Below are 10,980 nucleotides of genomic sequence, written 5' to 3'. Positions count from 1 at the left end.
ACTACCTGTAGACCCCTGTCAAGTTTCGTGCCATTTGGACTTCGTTTGATACTCCAACGGTTAACTGAGGGACCGTAAAGGCCTCGTGTGTGTTGCAGCCCAACACCTCTCCAAAGTGGCCCAAAAACCCCTCCATCATCTAGGCCGTTCGATCACGATCGCGTGGCCGAAAACCGTGCTCAATTTGGAGCCTCCTAGCTCCTCCTACCTATAAAATGCCTCTCCCCCGAAAATTCCGGATCAAATCCACGCCTAACCTAGCCCCCTTCCTCTCCGCGCGCCGGACACGTCTGGTCCGTGCCGGACATCGTCGCCACTGCCAATCACCCGCCGCCACGTCAGCACCGCCGTCCCACACCCGCCGCAGCCTGCCCAGGCCCGAGGAGGGCCCCCGAAGCCCGGTCACCGCCTCCCCGCGCCGCCCTGCTCCTCCTTCGCCCGCGCCGCCGCCTCACTCAACCGCCGCCGCCTCATCGCTCCGCGCCGGCCGCCGTGCCCCTCGCCGGCCGGAGCAACCTCCGCCGTGCGCCGGCCTCCTCCACCACGCCTCCCTTCGCCACCGCGTCGCCTCCACCTCTGATGCCGGCAGCCGCGCCCAGCGTCGCCTCACCGCGCGCCGCCGTCATCTCCGGCCACCACCCTCCACCTCCCGGCCGGCCGCCGTCGTCCCAAACTCCGGCGAGCTCGAGTTCATCCTCAAGAAGCGTGCAGATCTGGATCTGAGGGTTGACTTTTGCCCTAACCCTAGTACTTTTATGCATTTTTCATCGCATCATAACTCTGCAACCGTGGCTCCATTTTGGGCGTGTAGCATATCAAATTGTTTGTCTCGACGAGTACTTCATTTAATCTCATTGCACCATGTTCATTTGAGTTCATCTTGATGCCCTAAATGCTGTTGCAAGAGTGCTAGTTTATGTTAGTTTCAGATTATTATCAACAATTGAACATTTGTCATTTTTGCCATGATTATTGTGTGCCTCCTATGAATTTGAGCTCTACATGAGTTTTGAAGTATGCCATGCCATCTTTACAGGGGTGTATGCCATGTATTTTTGTGATCTTTGTGTTGACTAGCACAAGCATGCAAAGTAGCTTTCGTAATGTTGCTGATTTCAGGGACTTAGAAATCTTCTAAGTCATTGCCCTGATAATATTTTTATGCCATGTATCCATGTTGCTACAGAGTGATCCATGCCTCTTTTGAGCATGATCAGTAAGGATGTTTTGTAGGTATGGTTGTGCTCTATCCATCCATATATTTGTTTGCAATTATGGAGCACCCTAGCTTGAGTCATCGAGCTCTACTTTTGCTATAAAATGTTCCTGGCAGAATGTGTACGTGTTAAGCATTTTTGCTGAGCTTGTTGTAGTTGATCCGTGCATGCTATGTTGTTGTTCTTGCCATGTTTAGCTTCTATGCCATGTCTACTTGCTGAGTGTATGCTTAGTTTGTCATGCAATGCCTGTGGTGAGTGCATCGAGCTTGTATACATGCCTACTTGATATCTGTTTTGCCATGTTCCAGTTTTCTACTAAGTCTGAATCGGTTAACGATAATTGCTATGTTCACATGGTTGCCATTGTATTTTCTGATCCCTTTTGGCTTATGGTCAGTAAGGGACTTTTGTTGTATGCTTTGAGGAGCTTCATGCCATGCCTTGCTTTGCCATGATATGTTCTTGTAACATGTTCTTATCTTGCTCTAAACATTGCTTCCTGATGTTAAATTCCTGACATGTTATTTTCGCTAAGTCTGTAACCTGATATCTTTTGCACTTTTGTCATGCTTGTTTGAAGCTGCTAGTGAGTGAATTAGCTGTAGCTCAGTGTTCATCTTTTGTCAAGCATCTTGAGTGGATCCCTGCCATGTATTTTGTTGCTATGTCAGAGTGCTGTAGCATGTTGGTCTTGATGCATTTAGATGGCCTCGTGTTGTTAATCGCAGATCGGTGCCATATTTGTTTTGCTTGTCATTTGCAAACCGTGCATCCGATTCCGGTGATCTTTATATTGATTTCGACCGAAATCAACTCCTCTTTCCAGTGGCACTCTTGGTTTTCCAAGTTGAGGCCAGGTTCAATCTTTCCTTTCCGAAGCATGCATATGCATTGCATATCACATCCCGCATATCACGCCATGTTTTGCATCATTGTTGCTTGTGCATTGCATGTGGTTGATTGTGTCCCCCTTTGCTTGTGTTCTTGCTTGGGTAGAGCCGGGAGACGAGTACGTGATCGAGGAGCCCATTGAGTACGTTTACGAGGATCAAGCTAACGTCAACTCGGAGTCCTTTGTAGGCAAGATGACCATATCCTCAAAATCACTTCTATCTTTGCTTGCTAGATTCTCGATCTTTTGTTATGCCTATGCTATGATACCTACCACTTGCTTATCATGCCTCCCATATTGACATGTCAAACCTCTAACCCACCTTGTCCTAGCAAACCGTTGTTTGGCTATGTTACCGATTTGCTCAGCCCCTCTTATAGCGTTGCTAGTTGCAGGTGAAGATTGGAGTTTGTTCCTTGTTGGAAAATGTTTATTGTTGGGATATCATTATTATATCTTGTCTATTTTAGTGCATCTATATACTTGGTAAAGGGTGGAAGGCTCGGCCTTATGCCTGGTGTTTTGTTCCACTCTTGCCGCCCTAGTTTCCGTCATACCGGTGTTATGTTCCTTGATTTTGCGTTCCTTACACGGCTGGGTTATAATGGGAACCCCTTGATAGTTCGCCTTGAATAAAACTCCTCCAGCAATGCCCAACATTGGTTTTACCATTTGCCACCTAGCCTCTTTTTCCCTTGGGTTCCCCGGACTCAAGGGTCATCTTTATTTTAAACCCCCCAGGACAGTGCTCCTCTGAGTGTTGGTCCAACCTATCAGTCGCTGGTGGCCACCGGGGGCAACTCTGGGCTGGCCTACCAGAAGTTTGGACAATCCGGTGTGCCCTGAGAACGAGATATGTGCAGCTCCTATCGGGATTTGTCGGCACATTCGGGTGGCTTTGCTGGTTTAGTTTTACCCTTGTCGAGATGTCTTGTAACCGGGATTCCGAGTCTGATCGGATTGTCTTGGGAGAAGGAATATCCTTCATTGACCGTGAGAGCTTGTGATGGGCTAAGTTGGGACACCCCTGCAGGGTTTTGAACTTTCGAAAGCCGTGCCCGCGGTTATGGGCAGATGGGAATTTGGTAATGTTCGGTTGTAGATAACCTGAAACTTATCTTAATTAAAATGAATCAACATAGTGTGTGGCCGTGATGGTCTCTTTTCGGCGGAGTCCGGGAAGAGAACACGGTCTCGAGTTATGCTTGAACGTAGGTTGTTCTAGGATCACTTCTTGATCATAGTTCATCGATCGTGCCTTTGCCTTCTTTTCTCGCTCTCATTTGCGTATGTTAGCCACCATACATGCTAGTGCTTGCTACAGCTCCACCTCATACCTTTTTCCTACATATAAGCATAAATAGTCTTGATCGCGAGGGTGTGAGATTGCTGAGTCCCCGTGACTCACAGATTCCTTCCAAAACTAGATGCAGGGACCAATGATACCGCTCCAGGAGATTCGACTGAGCTCAAGTGGGAGTTCGATGAGGACTCAGGATGATACTACGTTTCCTTTCCAGATGATCAGTAGTGGTGCCTAGTTGGGGCGATCAGGGACTTTGTTGCATTTGGGATTTTTCTTTATTTTGGTTCCGCAGTCGGACCTTGTTTGTATCTGGATGAATGTAATGATATTTATGCTATTGTGTGACGTGGCGAGTGTAAGCCAACTATGTATCTCTTTTCCTTATTCATTACATGGGTTGTGTGAAGATTACCCCACTTGCGACATTGCTTACAATGCGGTTATCCCTCTAAGTCATGCTTTGACACGTGGGAGATATAGCCGCATCGTGGGCGTTACAAGTTGGTATCAGAGCCTTCCCCGACTTAGGAGCCCCCTGCTTGATCGAATCATTGGCGTTGTTGAGTCTAGAAAAATGTTTTGAGTCATTTAGGATTATATATATCGGAGAGTAGGATTCTTTTTACTCCTCAGTCCCTTCGTCACTCTGGTGAGGCATCCTGATGTAGAGTTTTGACTCTTCTGTTCTCAAATTTCACTAAAAAAATTTAGGATCACGCGGGTATCTTGGAATCGTTCCGATGGTTTTGTGACGAGAACATTGTTCTTGGTGCCTCCTGACATTTAGGGGTTGTGGTAGTGTCCCGGGGAGTTGAGCTCCGAGGTGTTGCCATCACAATTTTATCATTGCAATTCTGGAATACCTGAGTTTCGCCGACATTGAAAATCTCTTTTATGAAGTTGTTGGTGAGATAACCTCGACGCCACCCAGTACTGGGGCAGGAGTTCGGGAGTATCGCCATAACTCGTATAACGGATGCTTTTCGAAGGTTGAGGTAAATGATTTCCGAAGGTTTCTTGGTTGTGTGTTGAAGGATGGATATAGCTGGATGTAGGATTTGCTAGCTTTGTGTGAGATATTATGCTTCCCCTGTATCCCCAACACCTGATTGCATAACCAAAAAAATTTCGGGAGTTTCGTAGGTGGGAATTCATGTAGATCTAGTATTTCTTCCGCGGATATTTGGTTTGTGATTAGGTAATCCTTACCAAGTATTTGTTCTTGTTCGTACCTTGTTGTTTTATTCTTATACCTCTATCTAAGTGGCTTCTCAATTTATGGAAGTGTGACCATTTCAATTGGAATGCATTCGTTCATTTTGGTCAGATGTTAAGACTATTTGTTGCAATTTCGATCCATTTGATTCAGCTTGAATATATGGCTGTCAAGATGCTAACAGATGTCACCCTCTTCAGGATGGCTCCTCCAACGCGTCAGAATCCTGAACCGCCACCACCACCTCCACCTCCGGAGGCATGGCAAGCTGTGATGGCCGCTACCAATGCCAACATGCAGCTGATCATGCAAATATTGCAAGAGCGCAACCAAGGGAACTAAGGTCATGGCAACAATCAGAATCAGTTTGCTACACTTAACCAGTTCCTCGCTAACCAGCCAAATACCTTCAGCAACTGTGTCGAGGCAACGGACGCTGATGATTGGCTCGTGGATATCTGCAAGCATTTCGAGTGCAGCAACGTCAGGCCTGAGGACTTTGTCAAGTTTGCCTCCTTCCAACTCAAAGACCAAGCTGCAGAATGGTTTCAGCAATACAAAGATTCTAGATGAGGTCGTGTGATTACCTGGGATGAATTCCATCAAGACTTCAAAGCTCACCACATTCCTCAGAGTGTTGTTGAGAGCAAGCGTGAAGAGTTCCGCAATCTGAAGCAAGGCAGCTTGTCTGTTTATCAATATAACATCATGTTCCAGAAGCTCGCTCATTTCGCTAAGCAAGACGTCCCTGACGAGAAGAGCATGATTTATCAGTTCAGAGGTGGCCTCAGAGAAGATCTCCAACTATCTCTTGTGCTTTTTGAGCCGCAGAAGTACGATGAGTTCTACAATATGGCACTGAAACAAGAGACTGCTCAACTCAAGTGCGATGCTTTCAAGAAACGAGTCAGGGATGCAACTCCTTCTTCCTCAACTCAAGTGGCAACTAAGCAGCAAAAGTATTGGTTGCCTCCTCCTCCTCCTCCTCCTCCTCCTCCTCCTCCTCCGTTTCGTCAGCCTTATCAGCAGAAGAGCAAAGGTGGCAATGGATCTTGGTGCCTCCTCTTCCATGTACTATTGAAAGTGCAACTATCCCTAGGTGGTTTTGGTAATTCCTAACAACATATAGCTCATTGAGCTAATGCCATTTCAAGATGAATATCTCAGGAAAGCTCAATGATTGGCATGGCATGGATGAGAAAAGTGGACCCCTCAAAATGCTAAGGACAAAGGATTGGCTCAAGCTCAAAGCTCATGACTCTACATTTTCTATTTTAGTGATCCAAGATCACATTGAGTCTATAGGAAAAGCCAATACTATCAAGGAGAGACGAGGTGTTGCTTAATGAGGTTCTTGCTCAAAATTCTTAGTAATATGCTCCAAAATCCTCAACTACTTTCTCACATCCACATATGACCTAAACCAAAAGTCAAACTCGGCCCCACCGATTCTTTCGATCCGGCGCCACCGAGTTTCAAATGTCATAGCCACTACCACAAACCCTAGGCAAATCGGTCTCTCACCAATAGGGATCTCGGTCTCACCGAGATGGGATTGTAATCTCTCTGTTTCCCTTCGTAACGTTTCGGTCCCACCGAGATGAGCGATTGGTCCCACCGAGATTGCAATGTAAACTCTCTGTTTTCCCTTCGTAACGTTTTGGTCTCACCGATATGAGCGATCGGTCCCACTGAGTTTACCTGACCAACTCTCTGGTTAGATTATTACCAAAATCGGTCACACCGAGTTTGTGTAATCGGTCTCACCGAGATTACGTTATGACCTAACCCTAATCATATCAATTCTACCGAGTTGCATGTCGGTCCCACCGAAGACCCTAACTGTCACTAGCTTTGCTGAATCGGTCCGATCGAGTTTAACTATTTGGTCCCACCGAGATTGGCAAGTTGTGTGTAATGGTTAGATTTTGTGTGGAGGCTATTGAGGGAGTCCTGGATTAGGGGGTGTCCGGATAGCCGGACTATACCTTCGGCCGGACTCCTGGACTATGAAGATACAAGATTGAAGACTTCGTCCCGCGTTCGGAAGGGACTTTCCTTGGCGTGGAAGGCAAGCTTGGCGATATGGATATGTAGATCTCCTACCATTGTAACCGACTCTGTGTAACCCTAGCCCTCTCCGGTGTCTATATAAACCGGAGGGTTTTAGTCCATAGGACGGAAAAACAATCATACCATAGGCTAGCTTCTAGGGTTTAGCATCCTTGATCTCGTGGTAGATCTACTCTTGTACTACCCATATCATCAATATTAATCAAGTAGGAGTAGGGTTTTACCTCCATCGAGAGGGCTCGAACCTGGGTAAAAACATCGTGTCCCTTGTCTCCTGTTACCATCCGCCTAGACGCACAGTTCGGGACCCCCTACCCGAGATCCGCCTGTTTTGACACCGACATTGGTGCTTTCATTGAGAGTTCCTCTATGTCATCACTTTTAGGCCTGATGGCTTCTCCGATCATCAACGACGATGCGATCCAAGGTGAGACATTTATCCCCGGACAGATCTTCGTATTTGGCGGCTTTGCACCGCGGGCCAATTCGCTTGGCCATCTGGAGCAGATCGAAAGCTACGCCCCTGGCCATCAGGTCAGATTTGGAATTTTGAGCTACACGGCTGACCTCCGCGGAGACTTGATCTTCGATGAATTTGAGCCGCAGCCGAGCGCGCCGCACTGTCACGATGGGCATGATCTAGCTCTGCCACCGAATAGTGCCCTGGAGGCCACACCCGCATCAGCTCCGACCCTTAACTCGGAGCCAACTGCGCCAATCGAGGATGGGTGGTTGGACACCGCCTCGGGGGCTGCAATCTCTATGGCGATCGAGCCGAACACCAGCCCTATTCTCTGCGAAGCCCATGACTCCAAGGAGCTGGACTCCTCTCCAGACTCCGAGCCCTCCGCGCCCCTACTGATCGAACCTGATTGGGCGCCAATCATGGAGTTCACCACCGCGGACATCTTTCAGCACTTGCCCTTCGGCGATATTCTGAATTCACTAAAGTCTCTCTCTTTATCAGGAGAGCCCTGGCCGGACTATGGTTGGCAAGGTTGGGATGCGAATGATGAAGAAATTCAAAGCCCACCCACCACCCACGTCATAGCCACTGTCGATAATTTAAATGACGTGCTCGACTTCGACTCCGAAGACATCGACGGTATGGACGACGATGTCGGAGATGAACATGAACAACGCCTATAAGGCACTGGATAGCCACCTCATCTCATGATGTATACATGGTGGACACACCCAAAGGAAGCGACGACGAGGAACACAGGGATGCAACGAGGGATCGTTCACTCGAAAAGCAATCAAAGCGGCGATGTAAGCGCCGCTCCAAGCCCCGCCTCGACAGAGACAGCAGCCATACAGACCCAGCCATAGAGCAGGACGAGCCGGCGGACGACGAACATGCCTTCGAGCAACCGTCCAAATAGGGCAACTTAGATAAACTAACCGAAAAACCCCGTCCCCGGCAAAAACAATAGTCCGGACGACCTTACGCCGGATAGGCTCATGGAGCAGAAGAACCTCCACAAAAGGCTCGTCACCACTGCGCGTAGCCTGAAAAAGCAGAAGCGGAAGCTCAAAACTGCGGAAGATGCACTCAGAATCAGATGGAGCAAAGTACGCAACACCACAAACAAATATGGCGGCAGTCGTCGCACAAAAAGATGTCCAAAGCGAAAGCTACTGCCTGAATTTGACGAGGAGGCCTTAGAGCCCCCGCAGTCAAAAAATAGGAAAGCCACCCGGTTGCATAGACGACCGCATGGCCAGCATGGAGCGGCAAGCGGTGCCGCACACAAGTCGGCACGCGATCCACCAAAGGATTCGCATCAAAAAGATGGCCCAGCCAGATCTATCTACGGGCCAAGAAAGCAAGCTCTAGTAAGCAATGCAACACAACAAATATCCAAACATCACGGCACACCCAAATACAGGGGTGCCGCACACCCCCTATGTTTCACCGATGAGGTGCTGGACCATGAATTTCCAGCGGGATTCAAGCCCGTAAACATAGAGGCGTACGAGGAACAACAGAACCTGGGGTCTGGATCGAGGATTATATCCTCCACATACACATGGCCAGAGGAGATGACCTCCACGCCATAAAATACTTACCCCTCAAGCTTAAAGGGCCAGCCCGGCATTGGCTCAAAAGCCTTCCCGAAAACACCATTGGAAGTTGGGAAGAGCTTGAGGATGCTTTCCGGGCAAATTTTCAAGGGACCTATGTCCGCCCTCCGGATGCAGACGATCTCAGTCGCATAACTCAACAGCCTGGAGAGTCAGCCCGGAAATTCTAGAACAGATTTCTTACTAAAAAGAATCAGATAGTCGACTGTCCGGACGCCGAAGCCCTAGCAGCTTTTAAGCATAACGTTCAAGACGAATGGCTTGCCAGACACCTCAGCCAAGAAAAGCCAAGAACAATGGCCGCATTAACAAGCCTCATGACCCGCTTTTGCGCAGGAGAGGATAGCTGGTTGGCAAGATGTAGCACCAGCGACCCAAGTACATCCGAAGTTAGGGATGGAAACGGAAAACCCCGACGCAGCAAGGACCAGCGCCGGAATAAGGGAAACAGCCCAACAAGCACGGCAGTCAACGCCGGATTCAAAAGCTCACGGCAGAATCAGAGAAAGCCGCCCCTCAAGGATAACAGGGACGAGCTATCCAACTTAAACAAAATCTTGGACAATATATGTCAAATACACAGTACTCCCGGGAAGCCTGCGAACCATACCCACAGAGATTGTTGGGTTTCCAAGCAATCCGGCAAACTCAACACCAAACACAAGGGGCTCGACACACCAAGTGAGGACGACAACGAACCCCAGAAGCAGAGCACCAGGAAACAAAAGGATTTCCCACAAGAAGTCAAAACAGTAAACTTACTTCACATGACGAACAGAATGGCGCCAACAGAGATACGCGCCATACGGCCTATCCCAAAGGAGTCTCGCCAATGGTTGTTAAAACCGATCACCTTCGACCATCAGGATTATTCTAGAAGTATTCGGAACGCAGGCTGGACTGCCTTGGTATTATATCCAATAATCGGCGGACTCCACTTTACAAATGTCCTGATGGACGGCGGCAGTGGTCTAAACCTGTTATACCAGGACACAATCCGCAACATGGGGATAGACCCAACAAAAATTCACCATAGCAAAACCTCCTTTCAAGGGGTAACGCCAGGTCCAGATGCCCGTTGCATGGGTTCTCTCTGGCTAGAAGTTATGTTCGGCTCCCCTGATAACTTCCGTCGCGAATAGCTAACTTTCCACATCGCCCCATTCTCAAGTAGCTATCAAGCACTGCTGGGACGCGAAGCTTTCGCCCGCTTTAACGCAATACTGCATTATGCATCTCTTATGCTTAAGATGCCCGATCCACGAGGCATCATCTCATTAAAGGGAAAACATTGAGTGTTCCTCCCGCGTGGAAGACAGTGAGGCTGCCTTGACAGCCCCACAATAAAGCGGCTTCACCAGCCAAAGCACCTAAACAGGTCGTCAAGACCACAGACACGGCTAGACGAGTCCGGCATAAACATACAATTGATAAAGGCTTAATAGCCGTATACCCCTGTACTAGGGGCTCCGCGCATATAAAACAAGAGATAATAAAGCTCAATTTTACCCATTTCGATTTATACTTTGTTTATTTAGTATAACTCATGTTCGGCACGATCTTTCTTTAACTAAGTTCCTCTCTTTTACAGATGAACACCGTGCTACGCCCGTCCAGGATACGGCACAACGGAGACACAGGCGCAGACGTGCAGCAGGGACCCGTTCCAAGGATTCTTTTCAGATTAAGACCCTGCGTAAACCTTTTTTACTGTCTCTTGTTGATACACATCCCCTGGTTTCTTGGTATAACCAAGGAGGAGGCTGGCGTTTTGGCATGTGGCCACGTCAGAGTTTTGCACGTACCTGGACACTAGGGGCTTATTAGTAAGGGCGTTATCCCGCCCGCCCTCATAAAGACCGAATACCTTAGGGAGTGTTCGGCGTCGCGAGTTTGGCCTTATATGCATCAGCTCCGAATCATGTCTTTCGTCAAATGTTGGGTTTGCCCGGCTCCTGTGTTTTGCTACCTTACGTTCCGCTCTATCGGCTAAGGCGGCACCAGGAGAACTACTGCGATTGTGCCCCGGTTCGGCCAGGCGAGCACCTCAGTAGAGAAAGCCAAAAACTGACTGTCATGATATAGCGTGAGACTGGTCAACCACTCGATGACTTACCAGAATATTTAGGATTCCTCCGCATTGACGAAGGGCCGCTTCCCGGCCAGGCACATACGCGCCCCGAGT

This window comes from Triticum dicoccoides, chromosome 2A (assembly GCF_002162155.2).
Source record: "Triticum dicoccoides isolate Atlit2015 ecotype Zavitan chromosome 2A, WEW_v2.0, whole genome shotgun sequence".
Taxonomy (NCBI): domain Eukaryota; kingdom Viridiplantae; phylum Streptophyta; class Magnoliopsida; order Poales; family Poaceae; genus Triticum; species Triticum dicoccoides.
This window is presented reverse-complemented; position numbering follows the sequence as displayed.